Raw genomic sequence first — 13,427 nt, 5'->3', positions numbered from 1 at the left:
TCATCCACCATTCTTGGATTACGATGTCAGTGTCCACTGTACCCAGATGATCTAGATTGGCAGGACTAGGACACTGATAATACGCTTCAAAATCGACAAATCAGCATTTACTACCGTGGGCATTACTTTGACGAATTTTGAAATATGGTGTTTTTTTTAACATCCAAAGTTGACCGGTTTGTTTTGTTGATTTCTCAATCTCGTGGGGGATGGCGGACACAACAATATATTGTGGGAATGCTTACTTCAAAATACAGCATAATCTTTGGAACATAAAAAATAAATTTAAACACTACAAATTAGCAGTCGAAGACGGTCAGCCACGAACTTTGGAAACAGAGGAATGCCCCGGTGCTTCAGCAATGTACAACAGCAGTTTTCAGTGGGCAGGCTCAAAACTACTACTACATAGGATCGCACCAAGCTGTACGACTAAGGTAGCAAATTACACGATTAAACCCTCGAAGTCCAGCTACTACACAGAGTCACTTTCAGCCTTGAACACGTGAGCCGCCACAGCAAACAAAGACGGAGGAAACTATAGCAGACAGCCATTTCCGCATCTCAGCAACTCCAACAGAACCCAGGGAACCTGCACAGCAGCCACCAATGTCATCGGTAAAGAAAACAAAATTGTACTAGTCACACAATGAAAAGTTTCGCATGATCGCAACAATAAACACCAATACTAATTCGGCAGATTATGCGCAAAAAGAAAATTGAAAATTCTCGGAAGTATTGGGCAAAGCTAACGTCTCCCTGGCAATAGAAGAACAACTTAGTTTGTAGTGTTTTCACATGCCTTAAACCTCTATTATTTGCATGTTCTGTGAGTTTTGGGCTACAAAATTACGTACCATCGGTACAGTACTGCAAACTAAGAGATCCTTGACTAAATTTCTCCTTCCTAAGCTTCTGAACTTCCTAAATTATCACATAGTTTGAGATTTATTTTCTCCATCATTGGACTCCTGTAAGAATACAAGAATACGGTACCTAACTCATAAGAAGAACAATTAGTTTGTACTAGCACACCTCCCCGTATCTGATTTTGACATGCATTTGCTACATTTGTTACAATTTTAGCGAGTTGGAGAAATGCCATTACAAAACCCATGTTAGAAATATGCCACTGACTACAACTCTCTCATACCTCTATCTATGCCGTTTTCTTTGCGGAATAGAATAACGGTTCTACAAATACTTGTATTTAAGCATGTATGTAACCAAATTTCAGTATGTGTTTAAATACTGACAATACTAAATTTCCTATACTAGCAAGTCAATCGAGAAACCGCTGCCATTTAAACCCATGTTGGAAATCTACCTGCTGCCATTTAAATACTGACAATGCTACCCCTGTAACCATATGGTCACAGTAGAAACTAGTGTTAGATCAGTGACTCCATCAGATGTAAAAACTAAATTTCCTATAGTAGCAAGTCATTCGAGATTCACTTTTGTATCATGTGCATATGAGAGGCTCACGAGCTACCAAGCATCAACATCTGGAATATAACTCAGGCATGTGTTTTGCAAATGTACGAACTAGACAGTTTACAGATTAATAAAATCCATGCACCAGAATCCGAAAACAATAGATCATACATCATATTATAAACCGAGGTACCAACAGAAAAAGATATATGCATGCCAAATAGATTAGTTGACCTTACTTGCTGAACCAACATAACACATTAGATCAGCTGCTCTAATGTGTTTACAGTTCCAAATCGACCCATTTCCTCCCAACTCCCCTGCCTACAAGCAAAACAAGCCCAATAAGAATACACAAATGAAAGTTCAAGGAGAAGTTGGATACATGAGAAATCATATGTGCAGTTAAATATTCAGTAACTAGAAGGGAGAGGGTGAGTAGCTTTTGAGACAAGTACAAAAAAGATGAAGCAACATATATTGTCATTTGTTAGGTGCAAGAGAGAATGATAATAATCCTTTCCCAAGACATGTAAAGACTTCTTAGATGTTCAAAGAAAATTCAGTCATCAGGAATACTTCAGAAGAAAATTAGTACTAGTTATGTCCAATGGTTCCAAACAAAATATGCACGTATCGAGGGATTCCATGCAATTTCAGCATTACTAAGTACTAGTTGAATTTAAAGTAGTACTACTATTTTTTGGTAAGAAAATAAAAATACATGTTTACGAGTTAATGAATAGTACTCCCTCCCATTCATATTATATGAGGCTAATATAGATGTATCTAGATAAATTTTAGTTGTAGATACATCCATTTTAGCATCAAATAATATGAATCAAAGGGAGTACCAAGATCAATAAAGATAAACATTATCTTAAACGAAAATGTATTGAATGGAAAACATACAAGCTTAAGCTTTGAAATGTTCCAATCGATTAACAATTTCACATATCGGATGGTTCAACTATAACCATTTTATGGTTGTTGCTGCCATTTTCCTATCGATATAAAATTTCTGATGAAAAGATTAATACAAGTTGAGGAACATAGTAATGGCCACGGAGCAATAGCAATAGTTATATTTTTGCGATAGATCTAATTTACCCAAGTTAAAATATAAGAAATTAGATTGCCAATTTGCCATAAGATCACCTAAACTGAAGTTGTCATATATATGTATCTAGTCGACCTTTTACAAAGCAATAATAAGTCAAACACATACAAGTAGTAATTAGAATCAATCTTGATAGTTGTTACACACGAGGACGAGGTAAAGTGGTGGTACCTGCAGTATAGAAGTTCCTGTAGGGATAATGAACCATGCTACTGAAGCTTATTTTTTCCTTACAAATAGTTGTGAACCGCATGGTCTCAAGGTCTAGCATGAAGTCACCAATGTATGTGGTGAGAACAATCACATTTGAATCTTCGTCATACCCCACCATCCTCGCCTCTTTTTTAATGCTACGCGTTCCCCGTGGAAAGAGCCCCTCCACTTGAATGATTTTCTGCAGCAGAACCCATCCAGTACCACCATCACATCTCGATTTCCACTCCCATAATTGGATGCTCAGTTTTGACATTACTGCGAGGCCAAGGCCAGTATCATCATCTGTCCGCAAGAGCTGAAAAGACCAGTGGTCGGAAATAGGAGCTTCTGCCGGCTTCTCGATCACACCGAGGGTTTGCTTTTCAGTATCAAACACAAGGATATCACCTCGAAAAAAGGACCAGTAAATTGCGTTCCGGACGAGGATGTTGGGCCTCATCGGATGAATCACATGAGCAGTCACCACCGAGACAATATTTCCCCACGCACCGGACACCGATTCGTAGAGGCAAGCAAAAGTCTGTGTGAGTTCGCTGCGCACCAACACCAGTTTGAACGGGCTCGAGAAGCAATCACCGTGCAGATGCCCATCCTCGGCGTCAGCGCACAGCACCGCGGCGTTCCAGCGCCACACACACTCCCTTCCATTGTTGCGGAGCCCCGGCGGAAAAGGCACGCGGTGCTGCTGGCCAGTGAGAGGATCCCACACGAGGACCTCGCGCTCATAGTCATTGATGAGGATGGCGAGACCGTGGCGGCAGCCCATGAAGACCCAGTGGCAGTGGAGAAGCGGGCGGGAGGGATGTGGTTGGGCGAGTCTAGGACGGCAGCAAAGACGGGTTTCATGCCAATATGGCCGGTGAAGAAGCCGAGCAGAGGAGGTTCAGGGGTGGTGCTTTCGGAAGCGGCGGAGAAATTGGGGGTCGGAGATGATGTTGTGCCAGCGTTTGCAGACGAGGGAGGCGCGGGGGAGGGAGGATGGCTGCGGAGGGAGGCGAAGGAGGACCGTTTCTCCGAGGGCCAGGCCGGAGCGCCGCCTTCGGTCGCCGGGAGGAGCTAGGGTTAGGGCGAAGGAGCTCGGCGGAGGTCGGGGCAGGGCCAATCAGCGGAGACCAGGGAAGACGCGGAGGTGGAGCGGAAGAGCAGCAGCGGGCGGCCGCCCAGGTTGAGAAACTATAAAACCCTGGATTTTTGAAGGGAAGAGGATTTTAAAGGATTGGCTGGGGGAAAAAGTCTAATTTAAACCTTGAACTTGTAAGCATTAGATAAATCGAACCCCAAACTTGCAATCCCGGTAATCAGCACACTGAACTTTGTAATCCCAGCCTATTTTAGACCCTACACCCGTTTGGCACACCGGGAACACTGCAATCCCAGGCGGAATAATATGCTATCTCACTGACAACTCGGACCCGCATGTCATTTGTCCTCTTCATTGCTTTCCTCTTATTCCTAATTGCTTCCACAACGAGAAGGGCAGCCACGACGGGCGTGCTCCTAATCCTAACTGCATGCTTGCTCGCTGCCGCGGGCTGGTGTGTAGATGTGTATTTGCTGCCACAGCCTGCTTGTCTGCTATTGTGAGCTCGCTGCCACCGCGCACCTGCGCTGCTGTTGGCCAGCTGTCGTCGCATGCTTGCCGCAGCACGTCACCTTGGCCACCGGCGCACCGAGCGTGCATACTGGGCACAAACAGCACCAGCAGTCAACGTTTTACCGCGTCGCCGTCCTCCGCTCGGCGAGCACTGCATCGCGCGCGTCCCGGGATTTGGAAGGTAGCATCACTCCCCCACTGATTAGGTCCGGCCGGCTCCTACGACCTCTCCGGCTGCGGCGGCCCTCCATTGCCCGAGCGCCATTTTTCCGGCTACCGAGCGCTCCTTCGCGGCGGTGCGTGACCAGAAAATGCGGCAGCGCTCCCCGTCCCCCGCTCAGATCAACGGCCATGGCAGCATACATTTGGACGAGCCAGGATTGGGAGGGGAGAAATTGATTGAGGAGTAGAGTCCGGAGGTAGATGAGACATATGACAAGTGGGCCAGCTTAGTCATTGAGTGTAATAAAAAGAATTGTTTGGAATTTTTTCCTACAATGCAGGAACCCGGCCTAGGGTCCAAAATAGACCGGGATTTCAAAGTTTGGTGTGCTGATTTCGGGGAATGCAAGTTTGGGGTTCTAGTTAGCTAAGGCCTACAAGTTCAAGGTTTAAATTGGACTTTTCCCTTGGCTGGGGAGTTGCTCTTACTCTTTTCTGAAAAATTTAGTTGCCATGCGGCGCGCGCCCAGGTTTCAAGAAATTCCTGGGTCCGCCTCTACTTGTGCGCGTGGGTCGTGGTCGTGGGTACGTACGTGGCTACGTGGTGGAAGTGGCATGCGTGCGCGACGCGAGCAACGAATTAACCTGGGAGCTATCTACGTAGAATGGAACGGAAGATCCTCTCTCACACCAAAAAAAAGGTAACAGATCGCCTGATTTCTAGCTTGCTCCTTTCGTGAGCTAGCACTTCCTCTGTCGTGTATAAATCAACCCCGTCGATACCGCCAATCGCCCCAGCTGCCCAACGGTCGCCTCTTCTTCCTCCTCGATCTGGCTCAATCCCACATCGCCATCGGAGCTACGGACAGCGCACCCATGGCGACCGACGCCCCCATCAGAGCAAGTCCCCTCCTCACCATGCATGCTCATCTGCATCTCCTTCCGCTCCCTCCATTCATTTATTTACTTCAAACCTACTACTCCTTCCGTTTTACCAAACTTATCTGAGATCTAGGTGTACATTCAAATTTTAACAAACTTTCCACATATTTCGTGGGATGGAGGGAGTACTTCTTTTGATATAAGTACAGATTCGTGTCATAGTCATTCATTTTCTGATTAACGGAGCGTTTTATTCTCGGCGTTCTTGGGATGTCTTCGTTCCTGACGATGCTTGTAAAACTCCTCCCATGCAGTGTTACCTTTCATGTACTACCTCCGTTTCAAAATAAGGGTCGTAGTTTTATCTAGATATGTTATTTAGAGAGTAAAACGCTTCGGGGGTCACGAATTTGCCATCGATGAGCGTATTAGTCACCAACTGGGAAAATGGCAAGTATTGATCACGAAATTGCAGAACTGTGTCTCGTTAGTCTTTCCGTCAGGACGGCTGTTAAGTTGGTGACGTGGCGCTATCAGTGGTCACGTGAAACGCGCGTGAGGCTGGCCCGTAGACAAAAACCTTACAGAAATTATTGTAATATTGTAAAATCAATATAAAAATATCTACGGGCCCAAATTTAGCAAATAATATACCGTTGGATTCAGAAAAAGGAGTAGACCACTTTGGTATTGTTGGTTTGCAAAACACTCATTAAAATTTGAATATCTGTTAGTTTTGCACAAGTGCAAACCAACAATACCAAAGTGTTCTACTCTTTTTTTCTGAATCCAACGGTATATTATTTGCTAAATTTGGGCCTATAGATATTTTTATATTGATTTTACAATATTACAATAATTTCTGTCAGATTTTTGGCTACGGGCCAGCCTCACGCGCGATTCACGTGACCACTTATGGCGCCACGTCACCAACTTAACGGCCGTCCTGATGGAAAGACTAACGAGACACAATTCTACAACTTCGTGACCAATACTTGCCATTTTCTCAGTTCGTGACTAATACGCTCATCGATGGCAACTTCGTGACCCCCGAAGCATTTTACTCTAAAAATTATTATACACTTGTATCTAAATACATTTGTGACCCTTGTTTTGAAATGGAGAGAGGAGGGAGTACAGGGCAGACGCACATGCACGCGACACACGGCGCCCTCCCTTTTTTGTTCGTGAGCACGCTAGGGAAACATAGTAGCTAGAGTTGTACGCGCCAGCATTCTCATGCGTACGCCTGTTTTCAAGATTTTTCTTCGACCAACTGACTAGCTAGCTATACGTACTGCTTATTGCGCGCTAGACTAGATGAGATTTAGTGACAGATTTACCGGTCGATCGATCAATATGCTGCCTTCTAGCATCACATCACACTCGAATAATTAGTCTGCACAGATACAAGACGATTTTCTTACGGGTGGTAATTGCATTGAACATCTTGAATTCTTAACTCTTTTCAATTTGTATATATTAGTGTACACTAGATTTGCATATAATATCTCTTGTTTGTGTTTCAGTTTAAGTAGAATTCTTTAATTTCGTGGCATTTTAAATCTCATGATGTTACACTCCATTACCCTTTTCTCCTTTGTTACTGAATCTTCGGTCATGCACTCATGCTTATCATGTGGAACTGTATGCCCGACAAACTTAAAGTTATGTGCTGATATTTTTTCCTTCTAGTACTTAATTAGTAATGAACCGACCGGTAGAAATACACAATGCATGTATGCATTTTCCGTGCTATTCGGATATAATTATATTTTTCAGAAAATGAGGGATATATATGTGTTATTTTTTTTTCTCTTTTGTCAACTCGAACTTCTCGTGGTGCAATAATTTTTTTGGGGGTGTTATCGTAGCATGAGGAGCTCGCTACTGCTGTTGCTCAACGGTCTAGCGAAGTGGACGGCTGCCATAATCCAGATGGGAAAATCGACTATTTGAGAGTAAGTGTTCTGTTGATTTGGCTCTCCTTTTATATTGTTAAGATAGAGAAAAATGGCTCCTTTCAGAACATCACGTCTTAGCAGGAAAATTGTACCAGCATACATCTGATTGACCAACCTCCATGGCAGACTGTGACGCCAGAGAGCGCGGAGAATGGGGAAAAAAAGTGCCCAGGCCTTTCCTATGAAGAAGGAGCAAAGAAAACTAGCACATGGCTAACTTATAAAGTAAGATAATTCCTAATTCCATCTGACATGGGCATACCCTTCGGGTACCCATTATTAGTATACCTGGCTCGGCCCAATATAGAGAAGACTCAATATGGAGAAGGCCCAACAAGGCAACCCGAAGAAGTAGTCGACTAGGACTCTTGTAAAACCCTAGGCTGGTTGCATATATAAAGCTAGCCAGGGCACCCGAAATAAGGAGGCCAAGAGATAAACATAGAGATAGACAACATAGCTCCGCTTACGGCGGCACCCTGTAAACACATCTATGATCATATAGTAGATTGCTAGCGAGCACGTAGGGATCCTCCACCGAGGGGACCCGAAGCTGGGTACGTCGTGTGCCTAATCTCGTCCCCGGAATCTCCATCGTCGCTCTTCCCGAAAACCCTAGTCTACAATACGTAGGCATTGCCGAGGTGATCCCTCGTCAATTGGCGCCGACCGTGGGGATTTGCGACGACTGGATTTCGTCATCCGGGCGGGATCCGTCAGTTTCATCATCGATCAAGCAATAGCCTGATGAGATCGGGTGTTCGAATTTCAAGTTCATCGATAAGCGGCGACTTCATCATCTTCAAGTGCAACTTGTCGTCAGCGATTGGGTATACAGCAGATCAGGATGTTCGTCTCGGCTTGGCTACCAACGTGTTCGTGCGTACATCTACAGGGAAGGATTCAGAGAAGAAGTGTATCCGACGATTGCACGTGATCACGCAGCTGATCAGATTGAACATGGAATTCGAAGATCCAATCAGGCACGGAGGCCAGGACATACGTCCACTACATCTAGGAAGTCCAAGGCCGGCAGGACTAAAACAGTGCATCAAATCACCGTGAGCTCTACTAGGATTTCCTTGGAACGTTTGACGAGCACTTTCCAAAATCTGAGGATCCGATCAATTTCAACCAAAAAGCAAAGCTAAGTACTTTTATTACTATCTCACGTACATACGTATAATTATTATCATCTGGATCTCTTGATTTCTCCACTAGCGTCACTATTTCATAATAGGAGTTGATTCAATCTGTACTCTCTATGAAACTAACTGACAATATTAAACGAGCAACCATGACGGTTTTAGAGCAGATATCACAAGATAATTAAGGGCTACCATCCGATACAAAAATATCAAGTGCTATATTTCCAATTTATTATTACTCGTAAAAATTATTCCGCCAAATATTTTTCGGCTCGTACTATTATTTGCGTGCAAATTTGTGTTCTACAATTGCAGACTGAAACAAAGCTTTGACTACTCTGTTCGGTCAACCGCGCCCGCTGTCGCACACCCGCCACGTGCTGTTGGGCTCGCCTGTCACGGATTAGATATGATCGGGTGCTCATCAGTCGCGGGCGTCTCGCTGCTACATCACCCATTGTCTGGCCATGCAACTACTTCGAGTGCGTCTACCATGCGACCTGCCTCCACATCGGCCTCGTCGCAGCCGAGCTAAGTGTTCCTCTTTCGAGAGTCAATTATTATTTATTTTCTCCACACCCGAATACTCGGGGGCTGCAAGCCTGCAATATTGCATTATTACAGCAAATTTACCCGACATCCGGGGCTGCACCATTATGTCATTACCGCAAATACACCAATGGATTTATTTTCTTCGGCTCTGGATATATTTTCTCCGGCTCAGTGAAATTATTTTCTTCGGCTCAGTGAAATTATTTTCTTCGACTTAGTGGCTTTATCTTCTTCGGTTCAGTGGATTTATTTTCTTCGGATTACTGGATCGGTTTTCTTTGGGCTATTATTGGTTCACTTATACAATATTACCCGATGCGTTTCCGGGTCAATGGATTCATCTTCTATGGTTATTACTAGAACTATTTTCTTCGGATCAATGGATTCATCTTCTATGATATCAGCGGATTCATCTTCTATGATTATTACTGGATTCTTCGGGCCAATGGATTCATCCTCTATGATATCGACAGATTTATCTTCAATATATGCTCTATATGTAATGGCATAATCTTCAATATGGATTCATCTCAAATACTTCATCTTGGATTCATCTTCGTGGACTCATATTATATTATTGACAATGGCTTCATCCTAAATGGTTTCACCGTATATGATGCCGCGACTCCATCAACCTCTTCCGACATCACGGCTAACACTCGGGGGCTCGACAATGACTTTGCCCTGGGTTATAACTGCGGTACCGTGTCTAAGCAACAATCATGATATCACCCCGGCAACGCTCGGGGGCTCGGCTATTTCTTCATCAACAATTTGGCGGCATCCATTTTTTTGCTATTTGGTGGTTTCTGCTTTGACTAGACTTCTTATCTACACTCGACTCATCGACTTCGTCGTGTCCAAAAAGCTAAGTGTTCTTTTATTTTGCACAAAGTTGATTATCGTTTCCTTTCGCCGCACCCGACACTCGGGGGCTGCATGGCATATATTCGCTTTACATATCATCGAATCCAAGCATCTGACACCGCATGCGAAAAAGAGAGTCAAGGAAAAGATAGAAAAAGTTTGTTTATTTGTGCAGGAGAAAGCAAAATTCAAAGTATATAAGAGAGAACCCGACGAAATTGTCTACAGGGAGAACTCGACGAAATTATCTTGAAGAAAGAACAGGACCCGACGAAATCTTCTTCAGGGAGGAACCCGACGAAATCTTATTCAAGGAGGTCCCGAAAAATTATCTTCAAGGAGGTCCCGAAAAATTATCTTCAAGGAGGTCCCGAAAAATTATCTTCAAGGAGGTGCCGAAGAATTGTCCTCAGGGAGGACCCGAAGAATTATCCTCAAGGAGGTGCCGAAGAATTATACTCAAGGAGGTGCCGAAGAATTATACTCAAGGAGGTGCCGAAGAATTATACTCAAGGAGGTGCCGAAGAATTATCCTCAAGGAGGTGCCGAAGAATTATACTCAAGGAGGTGCCGAAGAAATTGTCCTCCAAGAGGACCCGAAGAATTGTCCTCAAGGAGGACCCGAGGAAATTTTCCTGAGGGAGGAACTCGACGAAATTATCATCAAGGAGAAACCAAAAAAAAAAAAAAAAAAAAAAAAAAAAGAGGAGTAGAAAAAAAAGGGGAGAAAAAGAAAAAGAGGATGGACAAATCTTCGGGTCCATTGACTCGTCATTTGTTCTGAGCAAGAGCATCGGCGATGTGCTTGATGACAATATAGAAGCACCAATATATTCGGCTGTCTCATCAAGCCCGAGAGAAAAATATAGAAGAACCCGCAAAATGGGTCATTGCATCAGCCGAACAAGGCACTCGACAATATATTCTCGAACGCCAAAGTTGCGATCAATTTCTGAATGCCGCAAATTTGCGAAGGTAAGACCCCGCATCCGTTCTGCTGGGCGTGGCATCGCCAAAGACTGCGCTCTGCTACTTTTATCCGTATCAACGGATACGAAGAAAAATCCTAACGGACGCGTTAGGTACCCGATAAACATGACTCGGGACTCGACTGAATGGTAAGACCTTAAGCGGCACTCGTCGAAGTTTACACCGATATCCCGAGATCATGTCCAGGGACGTGATCTTGAAGTAGGTTTTTGCGGATTGCCACTAGAGCAGCTTAACTAGTACCCGATCCGTCAGATGAACTAGCCCCAATTACCATTATCCCTGTACAATATAGATATGGATGTCAAATAAAAATAGCAACGGCCTGAAGTCGATAAAAAGAGGGGCTGCGCCCAGAAATATAGTCAAGTTTTTTTATCGAGTAGTACAACTTGAGCCTATGCCTAAGTGCAAACACTTGTGCATAGGCTCGGGGGCTACTCTTATCGAGAGTATTGTTCACCCTCCCGATAAGATACAAGAAAGAGGAAAAATTGTGGTATCGAGTAAAAGCAAGTTGAGCCTACACCCAAGTCCAAACACTTGGATGTAGCCTCGGGGGCTACTCCCATCGGGAGCGCTGGTCGCGCACCCGATAGAAAGATAACTTCGACAGCATTTACGACAATTAAGGTTTGTAGACTCAACTCGATTCTACGACTCGAGTGGAGCCTACTCCCATCGGGAGCACATGGATTTCATCAAGTTTTCCAGAAATATAGTTAAGTTCTTCATCGAGTAGTACAACTTGAGTCTATGCCCAAGTGCAAGCATTTGCCCATAGACTCGGGGGCTACTCCCATCGGGAGCGCTGCCGCGCACCCGATAGAAAATTCACTTCGAGAATCGTCGACATCATCTACGCTACACATGATCTACGGCATGGACCTTGCCTTGTATTTTCTTCGACTTCGGAGATGGTTATGCTTGGAGTTTCTACGCAAGTCTTCGACTTCCCTATAAACTCGGGGGTACCGACATGGGCATACCCTTCGGGTACCCATTATTAGTATACCCGGCTCGGCCCAATATAGAGAAGACTCAATATGGAGAAGGCCCAACAAGGCAACCCGAAGAAGTAGTCGACTAGGACTCTTGTAAAACCCTAGGCTGGTTGCATATATAAAGCTAGCCAGGGCACCCGAAATAAGGAGGCCAAGAGATAAACATAGAGATAGACAACATAGCTCCGCTTACGGCGGCACCCTGTAAACACATCTATGATCATATAGTAGATTGCTAGCAGCACGTAGGGATCCTCCACCGAGGGGACCCGAAGCTGGGTACGTCGTGTGCCTAATCTCGTCCCCGGAATCTCCATCGTCGCTCTTCCCGAAAACCCTAGTCTACAATACGTAGGCATTGCCGAGGTGATCCCTCGTCACCATCCTTGTAATTGTGTGAGTGATAGAAACACGTCTTAGCAGGAAAATTAGAAACAAATAAACAGAGATACCAGTTTCAGCTATGAAAATCATCAAGCTTATATGGCCGGATAGTTTCAGAGTAGCTTTTCTTGCTTCCTTTCGCTTTGTTTTCCTTTCCTCTTGATTTGGTTAGCAATTTTATCTAAAATTTAACAAGGTGATTGCTTACTGAGTATTTCTCGTCAGGAACTTCGATTATCGGTCCCATTTACTCCCTGTTTGTAGTACATCATTTGATGCTTATCAAAACTCCACCGTGCTATATTTTTTTTCGCTTTTTTTTGTAGCTGAGTACAAAGCAGACGCACACTCACCCTCGCTTGTTTTTAAACACACTAGGAAAATGCTAGAGTTGCGACATGATCCGTACGTCTATTTTTTTTTTGTCACGAGAGATTATTCTTGATGAACTGGCTAGTGACTAGTGCCTATTGTTAGACTAAATTAGATTTAGGGACAGATATAGTGGTTGGTTAATATCTACATGCATAATAATGGCTGCTTAATTAATTTTCAGAGAAAGAGAGAGATGCCGGCAAGTGATTCGCAGTCTGCCAAGACCAAGATGGGGCAGAAGATGGCATTGGAGCATCAAAGCCTCTCGCTGCTTGCCAACGGCAGTAGACTCGTTGATTTTAAGTCTCAGATGGTGAGAACCTCCATGGAACCATCTCACCTCTCATTGCTGCGTTAACCATGGACATTTCTTCTTTCAAGTATCAGATGCATGTTCTCGTATATCAAACTCAAATTAACAGCGATACAAAACGATTTTATTTTATAGCTTGCTGGTCGGTAAATGCATTGAACATCTTAAATTGTCGCTTTGGATGGATATATTGTTGGTGTGTGCTATCATTGTGTCCTGGATGAGATTGTTGTTCTGCCACTTTATTACCAGTCTTTTGTAGTCCGCTAGATGTAAAAGAGGATGGAGCTTTATTATAAATAAAATCCAGAAAATAACAATACGTGGATAGCCTTATTTACTAATATATGCAGATGGCATTACGTGACAAGTCAAGGTATTTCTATGTACGTTCACCCAATGGATATCACAGTGACGAC

General features: G+C 44.0%; 1 pseudogene; it reads right to left on the bottom strand.

Moving 5' to 3' along the window:
* Positions 1-488: 488 nt before the first annotated feature.
* On the bottom strand, positions 489-4,720 carry LOC124691004 (annotated as a pseudogene).
* Between the last annotated feature and the right edge of the window lie 8,707 nt (positions 4,721-13,427).

This window comes from Lolium rigidum, chromosome 2 (genome assembly GCF_022539505.1).
Source record: "Lolium rigidum isolate FL_2022 chromosome 2, APGP_CSIRO_Lrig_0.1, whole genome shotgun sequence".
NCBI classification, from domain to species: domain Eukaryota; kingdom Viridiplantae; phylum Streptophyta; class Magnoliopsida; order Poales; family Poaceae; genus Lolium; species Lolium rigidum.
The sequence above is the reverse complement of the archived record's forward strand: the minus strand, read 5'-3'. Positions and strand labels throughout refer to the sequence as shown.